The sequence below is a fragment of the Psammomys obesus genome, unplaced genomic scaffold (genome assembly GCF_907164565.1).
Source record: "Psammomys obesus unplaced genomic scaffold, mPsaObe1.curated_primary_1811, whole genome shotgun sequence".
Taxonomy (NCBI): Eukaryota; Metazoa; Chordata; class Mammalia; order Rodentia; family Muridae; genus Psammomys; species Psammomys obesus.
Window position 1 is genome coordinate 1,716,403 of NW_026596430.1, and position 17,196 is coordinate 1,733,598.

Sequence of the window (17,196 nt, forward strand, 5' to 3'; positions counted from 1 at the left end):
AGTGTCCCTAGCACAAAAGCCCTGCCCATCATGTGGTTTGTTGAATACAACACTTAGCCCAGCTGTGCAATCTTCCCAGACAGCTCCACAATGGGGCTCAATCAAGGCTCAGAGGCTCTCCCCCATCCCTCAGACCCACTGCTTTCTTCTTCCTGGGAACAGAAGGAGTCCATTGTTGGGTGTTTCTCTGATGCTCAGCTTTGGCTGATAGAAAGTACCTTCTGCCACCTGTGCCCCTTGTTGGTTCTGCTCTTGATCCTTGCAGCCCAGGTTTCTTTCTTCTTTTCATTCTTTGTTTTTTGGCAGAGGAGTCAATAGACAACCACTCTCCTGTTTTGTCCTCCCCTCTGGCAACTCAAACAACAAAACCGTTCCTCTGCAAATTTGGAAATTTCTGCTTAAACTGCCAACCTGTGAGACTCTGAGGTCCATTAAGTCTTTCTTGTAGTGGAAGAGCTGAGTGAGCTGGGACTCTGCTCCGCAGGTATTAACTGGCAATTGAAAGGTAAATGCCCCACTTAGACAAACAGCTCAGAGGAGCAAGGCTTACTTTTGCCTTAGTATATCTAGGAAGAATGAGCAGGTATGTGTCTTTGACCTTCCTTAGTGGTGTTTGGAGAATCATAGGGGGAAGTACTTAGAAAAAAGAGGCTTCACAATGGATCCAGGTAGGGGGTGGTTGGGCTGCTATGGGAATGCTGCACTTTCTGCAAGAGTTATCACAACACATGAGGCTCTGCTGCTCTTGAGTGGGGCCACCATAGAGCACAATAGTCTGGCACTTGGACCCATAGGACTACTACAGAATTGCAGGGCAGTTCTGCAATGTGGAAGAGCCAGTAGTCTTTTCTACAAATGGCTCAAACGATAGCAGCTCTTGGGCCTGATTCTGTGCAGGTATCTGAGTCAGGAGGTACACCTACTTCATTTAGGATGGCATCTAGGAGCCTAAGTTGGACAGTTCTGAACAGGCAGGTAAAGGAATTTTGCAGAGTGCTGAGGTACAATGAATAAAGACTAATGTCTCAAACAGCAGTGCTAGACAAGACATCAGATAGCTTGAGCCCTCAAAGGTTGGAACAGTTCTGGTCCATGGGGGTTCATCAGAAACCAGTCCCTTATACCCCTAAGGCTAGTGAATACTATCTTCCTGATAAGTTGGTTTCTTGCAGAACACTCACTAGGGGGCTGGTTATGGTATGTCTGTCAAAAGATTAAACTGAGTCTCTTGTATAGAAAAAAAAAATTATATAAAAAGGCCATTTGGCATTTCCTGGGAGAATAATCTCATGCTGATTAATGTGATTATAATGATTAATGTGATTATAGCAGTTTATATGTGTTGCTGGCACTGAGAATTGGTTTTGCAGCATAGACTAATAGCTCCTAGATGCTAATGTTTCTTTCTATTGATTTTATTTTTTATATTTTGGCTGCATTCTTGGGATCATGCTTGACTCTCCTTTCTGTACAGGCTCTGCAATAAATGTGTCTTGTTCTCCTCCATTTTGCTTTTATTTTCATCCTCTAGTGACTGATGTACAACAAACCACCACAAACTTAGGGATGAAAAATGACAAATGCGAGATGACTCATGGGGTATTTCAGTTTTATTTTTTCTCCTCTGGCTGTGATTATGCCATGACCACCACAACTTGGGGGAGAAAGGTTTTAGTTCATATTACAGCTTATGGTCAATCAATGACGGGAGTCAAGGTAGGAACCTCGAAGCAGGAACTGAAGTCCAGGAAGGGATGCTTCTTACCAGCTACTCTTGCTGGCTTGCTGAGATTGCTTTCTTATCCAACCCAGCACCAAATACCCAGGGGTGCCAGTGCCACATTTTCAATCACTTATCAAGAATTGGTGCCACATAGACTTGTCTAGAGGCCAATTTGGTGGAATCAAATCAGTTCCTTAGTTTAGGGTCCCTCTACTTGAGATGACTCAAGCTTATGTCAAGCTGACATAAAACTATGCACAGAGAGTAAGGGAATCTGTTGCCAAGGCTGAAGACCTGGGTTCAAACCCTAGAACTTACATGATAGAAGGAGAGAACTGTGTCCTATAAATTGTCCTCAGACTTCCACACATGTGCTATGACACATGTCCACCCCTCCATGCACAAATGAATATAATATAAAAGGACAGGTATACATATATATACACACTATAGCATATATATACATTATATATTATATATACATATATATATAATATAGTATAGTACAGTATAGTATAGTATAGTACTATAGATGTCTCATGGCTATATGATTGATGATAACTTTAAGGCCCACTCAAGCATTTCACAACCAATACTATCTGTCTCTTACTTGGCCTAGAGATTTCCACGGGAGGAGCCTCCTTCAGCACAGACACAACTTTCATACCTTAAAATAAATCCCATCCTTACAAGAAGGCCTTATTTCCTTTCATGGAAGAAACACCTTGTAATAGGTATAGGAACACAGAATGATGTCTAGATCTAGATGGGCAGCCTCCTGTCAGGTGGTGTCAAATGCCTGACTGTATCTAGCTTTTATTACTGGCCCAGCTGCCATATCCTTTTGGGAATCAGACTTGCTACTGGTGTGTTATGAAGCAGCTCCCATATCCATTTTATAAGGGCACTGTCACAATAGACCACTTGAGCCTCAGATTATGTCCAAGATTTACCGTTGTCATAATTCAGACCAGTAGCAAATGCCATTCCAGGAAAGTTGTTTACCTATGTTCACCTGAGTCCCAGAACCCAACAATATGCCGCTGGATTCTGTAGTTCCTCCAACAGCAAGCTGCGAGTAAGTCTTCATTCCCTAAACTGATTCTTCTCAATCATTTTGTCACAGCAATTGAGAAAAATAACAATATATATTCTATTTTTCTGGACATCAGAGAGGCTGGAGCTTGCATGGGTTCTCTTTAGTCCCTGATGTCTGAGGTCTCAGCAAGGAAGAATTTAGCTCTGAGGATGGTTAGAATGGGTGGGTACCTGGGAATACCTGAAAACGTCTTCATCCCCCTGTTGACCTTGATTTTTTTTTAACAAACCTACTTTTTATATGGTTATTAAATGCTTCTACTTCCCTTCCAACCCCTCAACACTGGGCAGGAGAGAAAGAAGGTTAGTGGAGATAGGGGCGGAGTTCTCTCTGCTACTTCCCACTGGGTAGGGTCGTAGGATTCTTTTGGGGCCAATTCCAATATAGTCATCCAGAAATCCAGAAGGCCAGGTAACCAGCAAATCAGCAAACAGCAAATGCAGCAGGAGATAGAACCAGCAGGAAGCAGTCCTCCAAGCAGCCATGCCTTCTTCCTCTGGGCTGTCATATTTATACCCCTCAAAATCCTCAGAATTCAACTAATCTGCCTGGCAAAAACCACATTCTGCACGAGAGACTTAACAGGTGTGGACAAACTAAAATCCCCAACTTGGAATTTAAACACAAACATGTTTACATATCCTAAACTGTCCTCCTATCTATTTTTCTCACTTGGAACTCCCCCCTGAGGTCTGTCCAACCCAGCAATCCAAGACTTCAGGAAAGAGAGCTGGAGCCTGAGCTTGGAAGACACACTACTGCCACAGTGTTCCAGCTGAAGTGGTCCCTGGCCTCGTAGCTTCAGGGGAAGCAAGGGTGGGGTGAGTATACCAGAACCTGAGGCCATGGTTCCTGACTGCCGTCTCTCTGTACTATTTGCTTGATGCTGCAGCTTCTTCCTTTCCTAAGCTGTTTCTCTTCTCATTGCAAGGAAGCTGCCTCCCTGATTGGGCAGTGCATTCTCTGGTCAGTCTGAGCCTTGTTTTTGTTTGTTTGTTTTTTAGCAGCTTTTAAAATTTTTATTAATTACAGTTTATTCATTTTGTACCCCCCCCCCCCCTGTAGCTCCCTCCCTCCTTCCCTCCCAACCCCACCCTTCCTCCCCTTCTTCATTCATGCTCCTCCCCAAATCCACTGATAGGGGAGGTCTTTCTCTCCTTCCTTCTGACCCTAGCCTATCAGGTCTCATCAGGACTAGCTGCCTTGTCTTCCTCTGTGGCCTGGTAAGGCTGCACCCCATCAGGGAGAGGTGGTTAAAGAGCCAGCTACTGAGTTCATGTCAGAGACAGTCCCTGCTCCCATTACTATGGAATCCACTTGGACACTGAGCTGCTGTGGACTACATCTGTGCAGGGATTCTAGGTTATCTCCACGAATGGTCCTTGGTTGGAGTATCAGTCTCAGAAAACACCCCTGTACCCAGATTTTTTGGTTCTGCTGCTCTCCTAGTGGCACTCCTGTCCTCTCCAGGTCTTACTATCTCCCCCTTCTTTCATAAGATTCCCTACACTATGCCCAAAGTTTGGCTATAAGTCTCAGCATCTGCCTTGATACCCTGCAGGGTAGAGCTTTTCAGAAGCTCTCTGTGGTGGGCTCCTATCCTGTTCCCTATTTTCTCCCTCTTCTGATGTTCATCCTCTTTGCCTTTCTGATTGGGGATTGAGCATCTTAGCCAGAGTCCTCCTTCTTGATTAGTTTCTTTAGGTGTACAGATTTTAGTATGTTTATCCTATATTACATATCTTATATCCACTTATGAGTGAGTATATACCCTGCATGTCTTTCTGCTTCTGGGATATCTCACTCAGGATGATCTTTTCCAGTTCCCACATTGTTCTTTTATTTGTTCTTACTATATGCTTTCTGGGATGGGGTTATTTATTACATAACCCTTCGGAACACCTGTCATTTGGCTGGTGATTATAGCAACAGCATTGGGAAGATCATGCCTAAGGAAGCTTATTCATGGCATTTCCCAGGTGCTCTGCTTCTTTCTTGTGTCTCAGTAGTGTTGTCAGAGGTCACAGTTTTAGAGGCAATAGAGACTACAGAATAGATTGTGGAGTCTTAAGTAGCTCAGCTTTTATTGTACTTCAATAGTTCTTCTCCATACATATTCACATTAAGATATTTATCATGTATGATGACATATTTTCTTTTTATTCTTGGCCATTTGAAAGTGTGCTGCTGTGCTTCCTTAGCCTATATTTAAAGTTTGTAGGGTTGTGCCAATCTAAGTGGCAGGAAAGCAATTTGCCTCGAGCTTAATAGGTAGTAATTGGAAAGGTTATAACCAGGTTTTTCTCAATGTGATTTGCATCTTTGTGGGGATTTTATGTTTGATTGGTTTGACAAAGTAAGTACTCAGTGTGGGTGGCTATGAATGACAGCTGGGGAATCCATGCGAATCTTTTGATAAAAGAACTCTCACATGCTGAAGCAATGAGGCATTGTATATTGTCCCATTGCTATGGATTTTCTCGGGCCTTGTGTGCTGCAAGGGAGAAAAGTACTCTGACAGGAAAATGCCAGGAGTCATCCCAACCCTTCTCTAAAGGTTCTGTGACCTTGGACTGCTCTTTCTAAATGTTAGTTTCCTGAGATTTCAAACAGGGCCAATAACGTCCGTTCTTTAGAATTAGGATTAAATGGTGCCAGCTTTTAATGGTCAGGATGAAATAAAAGAATTTATGGGAAAGTGTTTGTACAGTGCAGTGATAAGATTGGTGGTTGTTCCTTATTGAGCTAAGTCAGGCTTTGTTAACTCAAGGAGACAGAAGGATGATTTTAATGGTCAGAGAATCTGGCTTTCAAGAAAAGTAGGGAGTTGCCTGTGCATTGTCAAAAGACAGCTGTTTCTCCTAATCTGTAAGATGGCTGGGGTCACAGTCAGGTCCTGGTGGCCAGATTTGAAATTCCTAGGCAATTCAGAAATGTGGAGTTTTTAATGAGGATCTTTCTAATGTTTAAATGTGTTATCCATAAACAACAACAACATCATCAACAACAACAACAACACACACACATACACAAACACGGTATAGGGGAAACAGGCTGCCCCTCTTTCTGCTTTGTAACACTAATGTAAGGTTTGGCTTCAAAATGATGCCAAGGGCCAAGAGATGGCTGATCCCTGATAACTATGAATCTTGGAAACAGGAGGTACTGAAGACAGAGTTCTGTCTGCAAAAAGATGGGCCTAACACCAGGAGGCCAGCCAGTTAGACTCATTTACAAAACTCCTGAAAATGGTAATGAGAGTCCTAGAGTATCCAGATAGAAGATAGAAGAATGGAAAGACATGTATGCAAATAAGTGAAATAAAATTTTTGCTGTTTTTGACAAATCACATATAATAATTAACATTAGCATTAAAAGCATAATGCTTACAATAATGATAATGAATGTTGGCATGAATTGTGGGTGTTACCTGGGGTTTGAACCCCTAAGACTGCCTGAAGAACACAAAGTGGGGCTAGGTAAAATGACCTAAAGGAGAGTAAAGTTTACTACTTCATTTCTTATTTTTTTAAATAATTTTCATTTTTATTAATTACAGTTTATTCACTTTGCATTCCCCCCTCTACCTCCCTCCCCCCTCCTCTCCCAACCCCACCCTCCCTCCCACCTGTGTCCCTCTCCCAGTCCACTGATAGGGGAGGTCCTCCTCCCCTTCCATCTGATCCTAGTCAATGAGGTCTCATCAGGAGTGCCTGCATTGTCTTCTTCTGTGGCCTGGTAAGGCTGCTCCCCCCTTCATTTCAAGTTCCAAAACAGTGGTGTCCATGCACCATGACAAGCAATGTAAGCATGTTGTAACACAGAGTACCATGTAAAGCTAGAGATAATATCATATGCAAAACTATGACAAACAAGTTAAGGTGAACTTAAAGAATGCAATTCATTTTGTTTGTTTGTTTTTTCATTTTGGTAATTAAAGGTTTTTTTATGTTTGTATACGAAGTAAGGGGTTTAATCATGGCTTCTTCACACACATATGCTGTGACTCTGTTTTCATGGCAGACTGTGGTTCCCAAGTGCAGTCTGTCTGTACATACCTACTGTTCTTATTCTAGATGCTGTTTTCCTTGCTCTGCCAAACCCTTTTGCTTTCTTATTAGTATTCCATCATAGCCTCTATTTCCTCCTCCATTAGGACTTTCCTTTTTCTTCTCATGATTCCCACTGTAATTTCATGACCCGTGTACACACCCATAAATACACACTCCTAGATACACTCATACTTACAAATCTAAATAGATAATCAACATGTAGGAGACAGTCAATATTTTTCTTACTAAGTTGGGTTGGCTTTGATTGACATAATGATTTCTATTTCCAATCATACCCCTGCAAATGTCTTTTTTTTTTTTTTTCCTGATTGGCTACATAAAGTTTCATATTGTAGCGTTTAAAAAAGTCTCATTGTCTGTTGACAAGCATTTAGGATGGTTAATTTTTTTCTTTTAATAGTGCAGTATAAACACAGATATCTACATATCCCTTTGGCATGCTGACCGAGGCTCTTTTGGGTATCTACCCAAGGAAGGGTTCAACTGAGTCATACAATAGTTCTACTTTTAGTTCTTTGAGGACTCTCCGTACTGATTGCCATAGTGACTGCACAACTTTAAATTCAGACTGGCAAGAAAGAAGAGCTTCTCTTTCTTTGCATCCTTGCCAGCATTCCCTGTGGAAGAGCAATACTGAAAGCATTTGAGTTTCTCTGGTGGCTAAGGGCGCCGAATACTTTTCGAGCATTTGTTGGTATTTTTAAAATTTTGACTGTTTATTTATTGATTAGATGATTTGTGTTTTTGGTGCTTAATGTTTTCAGTTCTTGATATATTCCAAATATTAATCTGTCTGACATGAAGTTGACAAGAATATTTCTTCACTTCCATAGCTCTCTCTGGTCTGGTGGTTGTTTCTTTTCTTAGAAGAAACTTTCCCCTTTCAGGTAATCCTATGTGCCAGTGCTTCCGCTGGTCCCCTGTGCTATTGCCACCATCTCCACAAAATCTTCATCTACGCTCATCTCCTGAAATAGTTCATCTATGCAGACCTCGTACAGCTTCAAATTTTCAGACAGTACATTTACATTTTTGGTGTATTTAGAATTGATCCTTCTTATGTTGAGGGATATGGAGCTAGTTTTGTTTTTTTTTTTACATGTTAAGATCAGTTTTCTCAGCACCGTTGTGAAACGTTTTTCCCATATGTTTTGAGTACCTTTGTCAAAAACAAGGTGACAGTTTGTGTGGCTTTATCACTGGGTCCTCTGTTCTATAGTACTGATCTTCATGCCTCCATTGTGGCAGTAACACATGTTTTGTGACTATGGCTGCACTATACAATTTGAAATCAGTTATTGTTTCTGCATTTCTAGCATTGCTCTTTTTGTGATGAATCACTTTGGACTTTTGGGACCTATGTGCTTCATTGGAATTTTGATGGAAATATCTTTGAATCTATATGTTGCACTTGTAAATGTGCACTTTTTAATTCTAATTGCCAATTCATAAATATGGTAGGTCTTTACATTTTCTAGTGTCTTCTTCAATTTCTTCAGTGTTTAATCATTTTCATTGTAAAAGTTTTCTGCTTTTTGGTCATATTTGTTTTTAGGCATTTTTGAAGCCATTGTTTCTGGTATTTTTTCTTGGTATTATCTATTGTATGTATATAGAATGGCTACTGACTTTGGCAGGTTGCTTTAATATCTTGTTATTTTGATGAAAAAATTTAAAATCAAATTTGTGTGCTGATGAAAGATTTAGTGCTATTCCATTTTTGCCTTTATTGGTGAGTTGGTGCTTTTTGATCTTTTTTTTTTCTTTGTATTTTGTGTATCTTGAATATCCTATGCCACAGGTCAGTTCATTCTAGCCATGTGTATTTGAGTAGCGATTTATTTCTCTAGGCTTAAGCAATGTGGTGATAGAATTTTAAAGAGTGGATTTCCCATGACTTTAACTTTTATCCCAGCACCTTCTTCTATCCATGGATTCTTAGGCATAGTCTTCTGACTGTTTCTCAGAAAACATAGAGATATAGCTTGCTTACCTTTCATTTTTAAATTAATGTTTGAATATAACATTTCATCAACCTTGTCCTTCACTCCTGATAGTATTTCTGCTGCTTAGTCAAGTCTTCTGTTGATGATTTCTGCTAATTTTTATTATATTAATTGAGTTTTCCACTTTTAACATTACTTCTTTTTTTAAATCTCAGTTTTCTTGCTGATTTTTAATTCCATGCTGCTTGTGACCCAGATATAAAGAGATGTGAAGGAAAGCACTCTTGCCTGCTTGCTTTCATTCTTTGCTAGTGAGTGCATCTACTCTTCTGTTGCTACTGCTGCTGCCATTGTAGTCTAGCTTCTTTGACCTTCCAGTGAGGAATTTTCCAGTGCTTCAGCCTTGCACGAGGAGTACTGAGGTATCCAGTCCCGTGGATTGAGCAGTTACTGGACCCTCTGCCTCTCATGCAGACAGCTAGGGGTGGAATGTGCAGTCAGAATCATGTAAGCCAGCCTAATAAATGCCTTTCTTAATATATATTCATTCAGTTGATTCTAGAAAATTCTTATTTGTGCAGAGTACAAATGTAAAAATAGTAAGTGAATAAGATAAAGTAAGGAAGCAGAGAAAGGAAAACTTGAGAAGCAAAGTTAAATGAATGAAAGGAAAAGGACTGGAGAAGAATGTTACAGAAGGAAGGAGAAAAGAGCAAGTGATCAGAAGTTTCTAAAAGTAAAGGAAAATAAACCAACAAAAACAATGAGAAAATTCAAAAGCAGTGTTACATGAATTTAAGAAGCAGAATAAAAAATGTTTTACAGAAAAAGAAAATTATATATAGTGAAAATACTGCTAAAGATAAAGAGGGAGAAAGGGCAAAGATGGAACAAAAGAAGAAAGAAGAATGAAAAGAGTAAGGATTGTCCTATAATAAAAATGATTCACAAACAAAACTAGATAAATGTAGAAAGAGAAATAAAGAAATAAGCAGAATAAAAATAAAAAATACTTTTGCTAGCACAGTAAAAATAAAACTGTGAAACAGAGGATGTAGAAAAGTAAAGATTAAAAAAAGAAGCTAGAAAAAAAAAGGCACTAGAGAGATGGCTCTCTGGTTAAGAGCACATGAAGAGGGCCTGAATTTGGTTCAGCATCCATGATCCATGTTGTTTGGTTTACAACTGCCACTACTTCAGCTTTTTTTTTTTTTACAATTTACTCATTATATATCCCGATTGCAGTCCCCTTCCTCAACTCCTTCCAGTCCCACCTTTCTTTCCTTTTCCCCCCTATCCTCTTCCCCTACTCTACTGAAAGGGGGGAGTTCTCCTCCTTTGCCATCTGCCCATAACTTATCAAATCTCATCAGGACTGCCTGGATCCTCTTCCTCTGTGGCCTGGCCAGGCTGCATCACTAGGAGCAAGTGTTCAAAGAGCAGGCAACTGAGTTAATGACAGAGGCAGCCAGCCCCTGCTCCCCTTACTTAGGAAACCATATGGAGACTGAGTTGCTTATGGGCTACATTGGAGCAGGGGTTCTAGGTCAGGTCCATGTAGGTCCTTGGTTGGTGCTTCAGTCTCTACAGGATCCCCTGGACTCAGATAACCACACTGCTTCAGCTTTAAGGGTTTATCATGACACCCCCCCACACACACTTAAAATAATACAAATAAATATTTTTAGAAAATGGATTATGAATAAATATTTTTTAAAAAAGGATTATGCATTTCTTCCCTCGCTTGAACACTTACACAGTACTTTCTGGTACCATGAAGGCTAGACCCCTAGAAGGAGGTTTTTAGGTTAGAACTAGCTTGAATCTTCAAACTCTGATGTCCTAAATGTACAGTGACTTCAGCAATTGGAACTCGCTTTCAACCTCTGAGAGGCACCCTAGGGTAACAGGGTATTGTTCTGTCAATCACTTGGGCTATCCTGACCAACAGGTTTTGTTAGATAGGCTATGGATCTTAAAGAAAGATGTATGTGTGTGTGTGTGTGTGTGTGTGTGTGTGTGTATGTATGTGCGTGTACACATACAATTATATGTATTATATATAATTTTAGATGCACAAATATCTGACTCTGTTTTTGTTGTTTGTGTGTATATGAGAACCTTGTATTGGACAGTCAGTTAGGAGGTGCATCATTCTCTTGAGCTCAGACTTGGGCCTATCACACTCTCATGTTATTCTGTTCCTGTCCAAAGTCATTGAAGTAACAGTTAAATGCACTTGACTGCTAGAGCTGAGCCTAACCCTAATCTTCATTTTCCAGCTTGCCAGTGTCTGTTTCTGCTGTTCTCCACTTTTGCTTCTTGGAGCTGTCTCTTGCCTTAGTGTTCCCAGTGTATGACAGTATTTCTCAATGTATTCCCTCTCAAGACAGTGCCTGGCCATTACCGTCTGAGTCATGTAGAGTGACAGAACGGATCAACTTTCCACTGCTGATGTGTCAACTGAAGGAATCAGGGTCTCACCAAAGCCTGCAACTAAATGTGGGAATTTTGCAGTCATGGGTTTGTCTCAATGGTAGGATCACCAGTCTCTTCATCATGGCTCATCTGGCTTATCTTTTGAATCAGGATTTTGCCTCACCTCCCCTTGAAGGGAAGACACATGATTAGAGCAGCGTTCAGCTTGGCTTTTGCATGTGTATGTCTGTGGATCTTCTGTCTTTTTCCTGGCAGTTATGCTGTCTTATCACTGTCTTTGTGAGCTTCTTAAGGCCTTCCCTTTCTTGTTTGAAAGAGACTCTATATTTTTTATAATGATTCTTGTACTTTAAAAGAACATCTGGAAGCAGCTTCTGGAAGTCTCTGTCCTACCAGAAAGTCTTAGCAGTTTTATTTTCAAGATTCTCCAAAAGAGAACAATCAAGATTTTTCTATTGGTAAATGGCTGTTGTCTATATTATCTAATGCTTATTAAGAAAACGGAGAACATTATTGTTATTGTTATTGTCACTGTCACACTGGAGATCAAACCTTGTACATTCTAAGCAAGCTCTTTTTGCATTGAGCTACTCCACTAACCTCAAGAAGCAAATTGCATATTTCATCTTGGATAAATCTCAAAGGCTTTTGCTAGATGAAAAAGAAGCAATCCCTAAAGGTTATTGAGACAAGGCAAGGAAAGAGAGGCTTCTAAACGGGCCCGGGGGAAAGGTCATTGTGATAGAACTCTCTGGCTTCTTATGTTGATGGTATATGAATTTTGAGTGGTAGATCTACACACACCAGAGGAATACACTGAAGGTCAGCAGGTTATGTCACTGTGGAGATGTCGGTCGGAACCATCTGCTCTAATTTTTGGATGGTGTTTCCGCTCAAGTGAACTGAGCAAGAAGGGCATGAACTGATAGCTTTTGCTAGTGTGTGCAAATCTACAATTTTCTGAAAACAAGGAGGAGAAGAAGAAGAATTAGAAGAAGAAGAATGTTGATTTGCAATACATGGTTTCCTTTGTTCATTTTCTAAAATTTATGTAAATATATCTGGTCCCAGAATCAAATGGCTGAACATTTATAAAAGGTAACCAAATTAGAATAAGTTAAAAAAATGCCTTTGAAAGAGGACTTTACTGTGACCTTTGTCCTGATTCAAGTTTTGCAGCCATTTAAATACTTTTCTTGTGCTGCTGGGAGACCAAATAATTTCCCTCCCCTTTTCATTTCTCACAAGCCAATTCTGCAACCCCTTCTTTAGAACCCGTGAGATAGAACTCTATTTCTGAAAAGTAAATTATACATTGTGGTTACCTATCATCTGAAGATATCTTGGCTCAGACAAATTATGGGCGTGAATCCTTTTCTGTTTGAATGTTAGAAACCATTCGATGAGGTGGGAGGGAGAAATTCCTACCAAATGCTTATTAAAGAAATGGCTTTTCTCTCTTCTGTACCTATTGAAGACTGTGGCAGAATTTCAGTTTGGAGTGAAAAAGTGAAAGCAATTCATGGATTCTTATGAGGGACAGAACTGAAGTAGACTGGATCATCTGTCGCCTATAGACACTGCATTTCAGCTATGCTGTATAGAAAATGTTACCATCTCACATTTAAAAAATGTGTACATGTTTCTTTCCTTCTTTCTTTTTGCTTGTTATATGACTGTTCAGAGAAGAGTTGATGAAAGGTTCGAGCTGGTGATGGGAGAGAAATGAGTGTAAATCAATAATAAAAAATCCAAGAGCTGGATTTAATGTGATTGTATTTGGTAAGCTTGAGTGTTATGCAAAGCCTCTAGGAGCTATCAGGGAAGACTTTTCACTATTTATTGAGTGCTTACTATGTGCTGAGCTCTGTGTCTTTTGTTAAGGAGATCAGAGGATTAGAAAGAACTCCTCTGGTGATGTGCCTTATAAATTTCAAAATGGATTGAACTCAACCATGCCATCTGGTTCTCACAGTAACCCCCCCAGGGAGAAATTGTTACTTGTCCTCATTTTATGTGAATGAAAATGAAATTTTGCCATTAAAACCATTGTCAGCATAGGGCTTGAACTCTGTAATTTATAGTCATCTCCCTCAATCTTTGGGGATTTATTCTAATCCCTTTCTTGGATGACTGCAACTTTTGATAGTATCAAGCCTTGTATTTTCAATGTTTTTTCCTATCTATAAATACTTAATTTATAATACTTAATTTATAAGTCAGATGCATAAAAAGATTAACAATGGCTAAGTAATACATTTGATCAATTTCAATAATATATTGTAATAATATATTGTAATACAACTTATATGAATGTGGTTTCCTTCAAAATGTCTTATTGTACTTCAGATCTTAATAACCTTGTATTATAATTATTTTCTCTGCACATTAAATTGAGAATTTTACATCCTAATTGGAAGGAAGCACTTTACCGTTTCTCTTTGTCATTTGTAAATTGCCAGTATTACTATTCTTGTGTTTTGGGGCCGTTATTGGTTTCAAGTTTTGATTCAAGTTTTGCAGCCATTTAAATACTTTTCTTGTGCTGCTGGGAGACCAAATAATTTGGTATTTATGTTTGTTGAACATAAGCCCTAGGATACAACAATAGAACATATTGTAATAGAGGAGGCTTTTAGGTGACCAGTGGGTTGGATAGCTTATATATATGGTATGGATACTTTGGGGGAAAAGAGAATTTACATCATGGATAGGGCAGAGTGTGATCGTGTGACTTCATCATGCTGCTTCAATGATGCACAACTTAAAACTCAGAAATTATTTAATTTGAGAGTGCTCTGCTTAATGTTTTTCAACCACAGTTGGTAGTAGGTGACTGAAATCTGAAACGATTCTGAGGATTGGAAGGGACTTTTGAGTTCTAGTGTCTTTAGAATTTCACACACCTAAGGATCTTATTTCTGTAGAAATGAGCACATGTGAAAACATGGATTTTTTTTCTCTTACAGTGCCCTCTTACTCATCCTTTCCTGTGTCTTACAGACAACATGACATATATTTAGAAAATAAGGACTTGCACAATTATGTAATAATAGTTATGCACTCCAAATAGTCACTTTAGGGCTCAGAGAGTCTATTGTTTTTATAAAAGTTGTTTTATTAATTAACAACATGTGACTTACCTAGGAATCCATGGGTAGTTGAATAAACTTTGTGAGTTTATCCCGGGGAGAAGAACTTTCTCTTTTTGAAAGATGGTCTTACATATCTCAGTCTGATCTCAAATGTGCTGTGTAGCTGAAGACGGCGTTGAACTTTTGATCTTCCCACCCTGACCTCCAGAGAGATGAAATTACATATATTACCACACCTGGTTTGTAAAGCGCTGGGGACCAAACTCAGGGCTGGTGCATGCTACCCAAACATTCTATCAATAGCGCTACAACTTCAGCCCTCAAAAGAAGGAACTTGCAAAATATCTATACTCAAAAATTTGTATTTTATACAACCAAATCATATTGATCACAGAAATATTAACTTATATATATCACCACAGAGTGTTGCAAACCTCTTCCCAGCATACCCCAGCCAACAATAAAAACCTAACGCCCTTTCCAGAATTAAAAAGCTCAATCTTTAAGATATTTTTAGACTCCATTGTTCTTTATCCTCCCCTCACTTGACATTTCCATCCTTCCTTACAGAATTAAAAAGTATAATACAAACATTCTTAAAAGTCCTGTTATTTAATACCTTATGAATATGTCATAGACACACATTTGTTAATTTTTTAAATCTCTAATTATTTGACGTTTATTGTTGCAAATTTGTTATTATAGATGGCATGGGTTAAAAGGATAGGACTTCATTAGAAGTTAAAACCGAAGTAATTCTAAAGAATGAAATTATTACCTGGGAAATTTTTATTATTTATTTATTTGAAGTAGCAATGAAAGAATTTTTAAAATTCTTCTCTCAAATACTACATTCTGACTGCAGTTTCCCCTCCCTCCCCTGCCCAATCTCTCCCTGCTATCTCCCTTCTCCCCTGGATCCACCCCCTTTTCCTTGCCTCAGATAACCGCAAGCCTCCATGGACATCAACCAAACATGGCATAGTAAGCTACCATATACTGTCATATCAAGGCTGGATAAGGCAGCCTAGGAGGAGGAGAAGGGTCCCACAAGAAGGTGAAAGAGTCAGGGAAAGGCCCTGCTCCTACTGTTAGGAATCCCACAAGAACATCAAGCTATTCAGCCGTAACATATATGCAAAGGGCCTAGGTCAAACCCCACAGACTTCCTGATCTCTGAGAGCTCCCATGAGTCCGAGACAGTTGATTCCATGGGTCTTGCTCTTGTGGTGTCCCTGACTCCTGTGGTTCCTATGACCTTCCTCTGTGTCCATCGCACAGCAACCTGTTTTGCCCTGAGTCTCTGCATCTGCTTCCATCCGTTACTGGATGAAGTCTGTCTGATCACTCTGATGATGATGATTACACGATGTTACAGTCCCAGAACACTCTGAAGGCAGGATAAACTGTAGGTTGAAGGTTTTGTGGCTGAGTTGGTGTTATAATCCCTCTTCTTGGGCTTTATCTGGTTATAGAAGATGTTTGATTCAGGCTCTGTGTCCCCATTTGTAGGAGTTCTTCAAGGGCTACTCTTCATGGAATTTCTACTGCAATAAGTTTCTGCCTTGCATCCAAAATATTTTATTTGTGGCTATTGTGAAGGGTGTTGTTTCTCTGATTTCTTTCTCAGCCTCTTTGTCATTTGTATACAGAAGGACTACTGATTTTTTTTCCCATTAATCGTGTATTCAGCCACTTCACTAAAGGCGATTATCAGCTGGAGGATTTTCCTGGTAGAATGTTTGAGGTTGCATATCTTCTGCAAATATTAATAACTTGCCTTTTTACTTTTTAATTTGTATCCTCTTGATTTTTTTTAGTTGTCTTACTGCTCTAGCTAGAATTTCAGTTACTTTATTGAGTAGATATGGAGAGAATGAAAAGCCTTGTCTTGTTCCTGATTTTAGTGGAATTCTTTGAGTTTCTCTTCATTTCATTTGATGTTGGCTATAGGTTTGATGTAAATTGCCTTGATTATATTTAGGTATGTCCCTTGCTTCCCGAATCTCTCTAAGACATTTTTCATGAAGGGGTGTTGGATTTTTGTCAAGGATATTTTTTTCAACATCTAATGAGATGTTTATGTGGTTTTTCTTCTTTCGGTTTGTTTATATGGTGGATTACACTGACAAATTTAATACACTGAACCATACCTGCATCTCTGGGATGAAGCCTACTTGAAGATGGTGGATGATTTTTTGATGTATTCTTGGATTTAGTTTGCAAGTATTTTATTGAGTATTTTTGCATTAATGTTCATGAGAGAGACTGGCCTTCTTTTCCTGCTGCAGTGATCCCAGAAGGCATTTGTTGATTTCTTGGGATGGCATCAAAAGACAGTGCAATCTCAGTCTACTTAGCATAAGTGACTTTGTGGAGCCTTTCCCTGATTGGAGTGGTTCATGATAATAAATTAGGAATTTTTAAGATTTAACATTTTCTTTGACCAATGAATCTGTCTCTTCTATTGTATCTTCAATGCCTGAGATTCTCTCTCCCATCACTTGTATTTTGTTGGTGATGTAGTTTCCGTTTGTTTACCTAGTTTTCCATCTCTAGAATTTCCTAAGCTTGTGTTTTCTTTATTGTTTTTATTTCCATTTTCAGGTTTAAATAGTTTTCTTCATCAGTAGTGTTCAAAACCTTTTCATATCAGAAGTCATTAAAATTGGTTCCCTTGGCATTCCTGATTCCAGGGTTTGTGTTTTAGGTTGGGTTTCAATTATTGTGATTAAATACCATGACTATAATCAACTGGGGGAAGAAAGGATTTTTTTGGTTCCACTTTCATATTACATTCCATCATTGAGCTAAGTTGGGA

General features: G+C 39.2%; 1 long non-coding RNA gene across 1 annotated transcript in view; it reads left to right on the forward strand.

Annotated features, from left to right (window-relative positions):
• LOC129669560 (uncharacterized) overlaps positions 1-17,196 on the forward strand; it is a 54,958-nt gene that overhangs the window by 13,574 nt on the left and 24,188 nt on the right. The window contains exon 2 of the long non-coding RNA XR_008719038.1: positions 3,513-3,643. This is a non-coding gene — a long non-coding RNA (uncharacterized LOC129669560). The remainder of the gene's footprint in view (positions 1-3,512; positions 3,644-17,196) is intronic.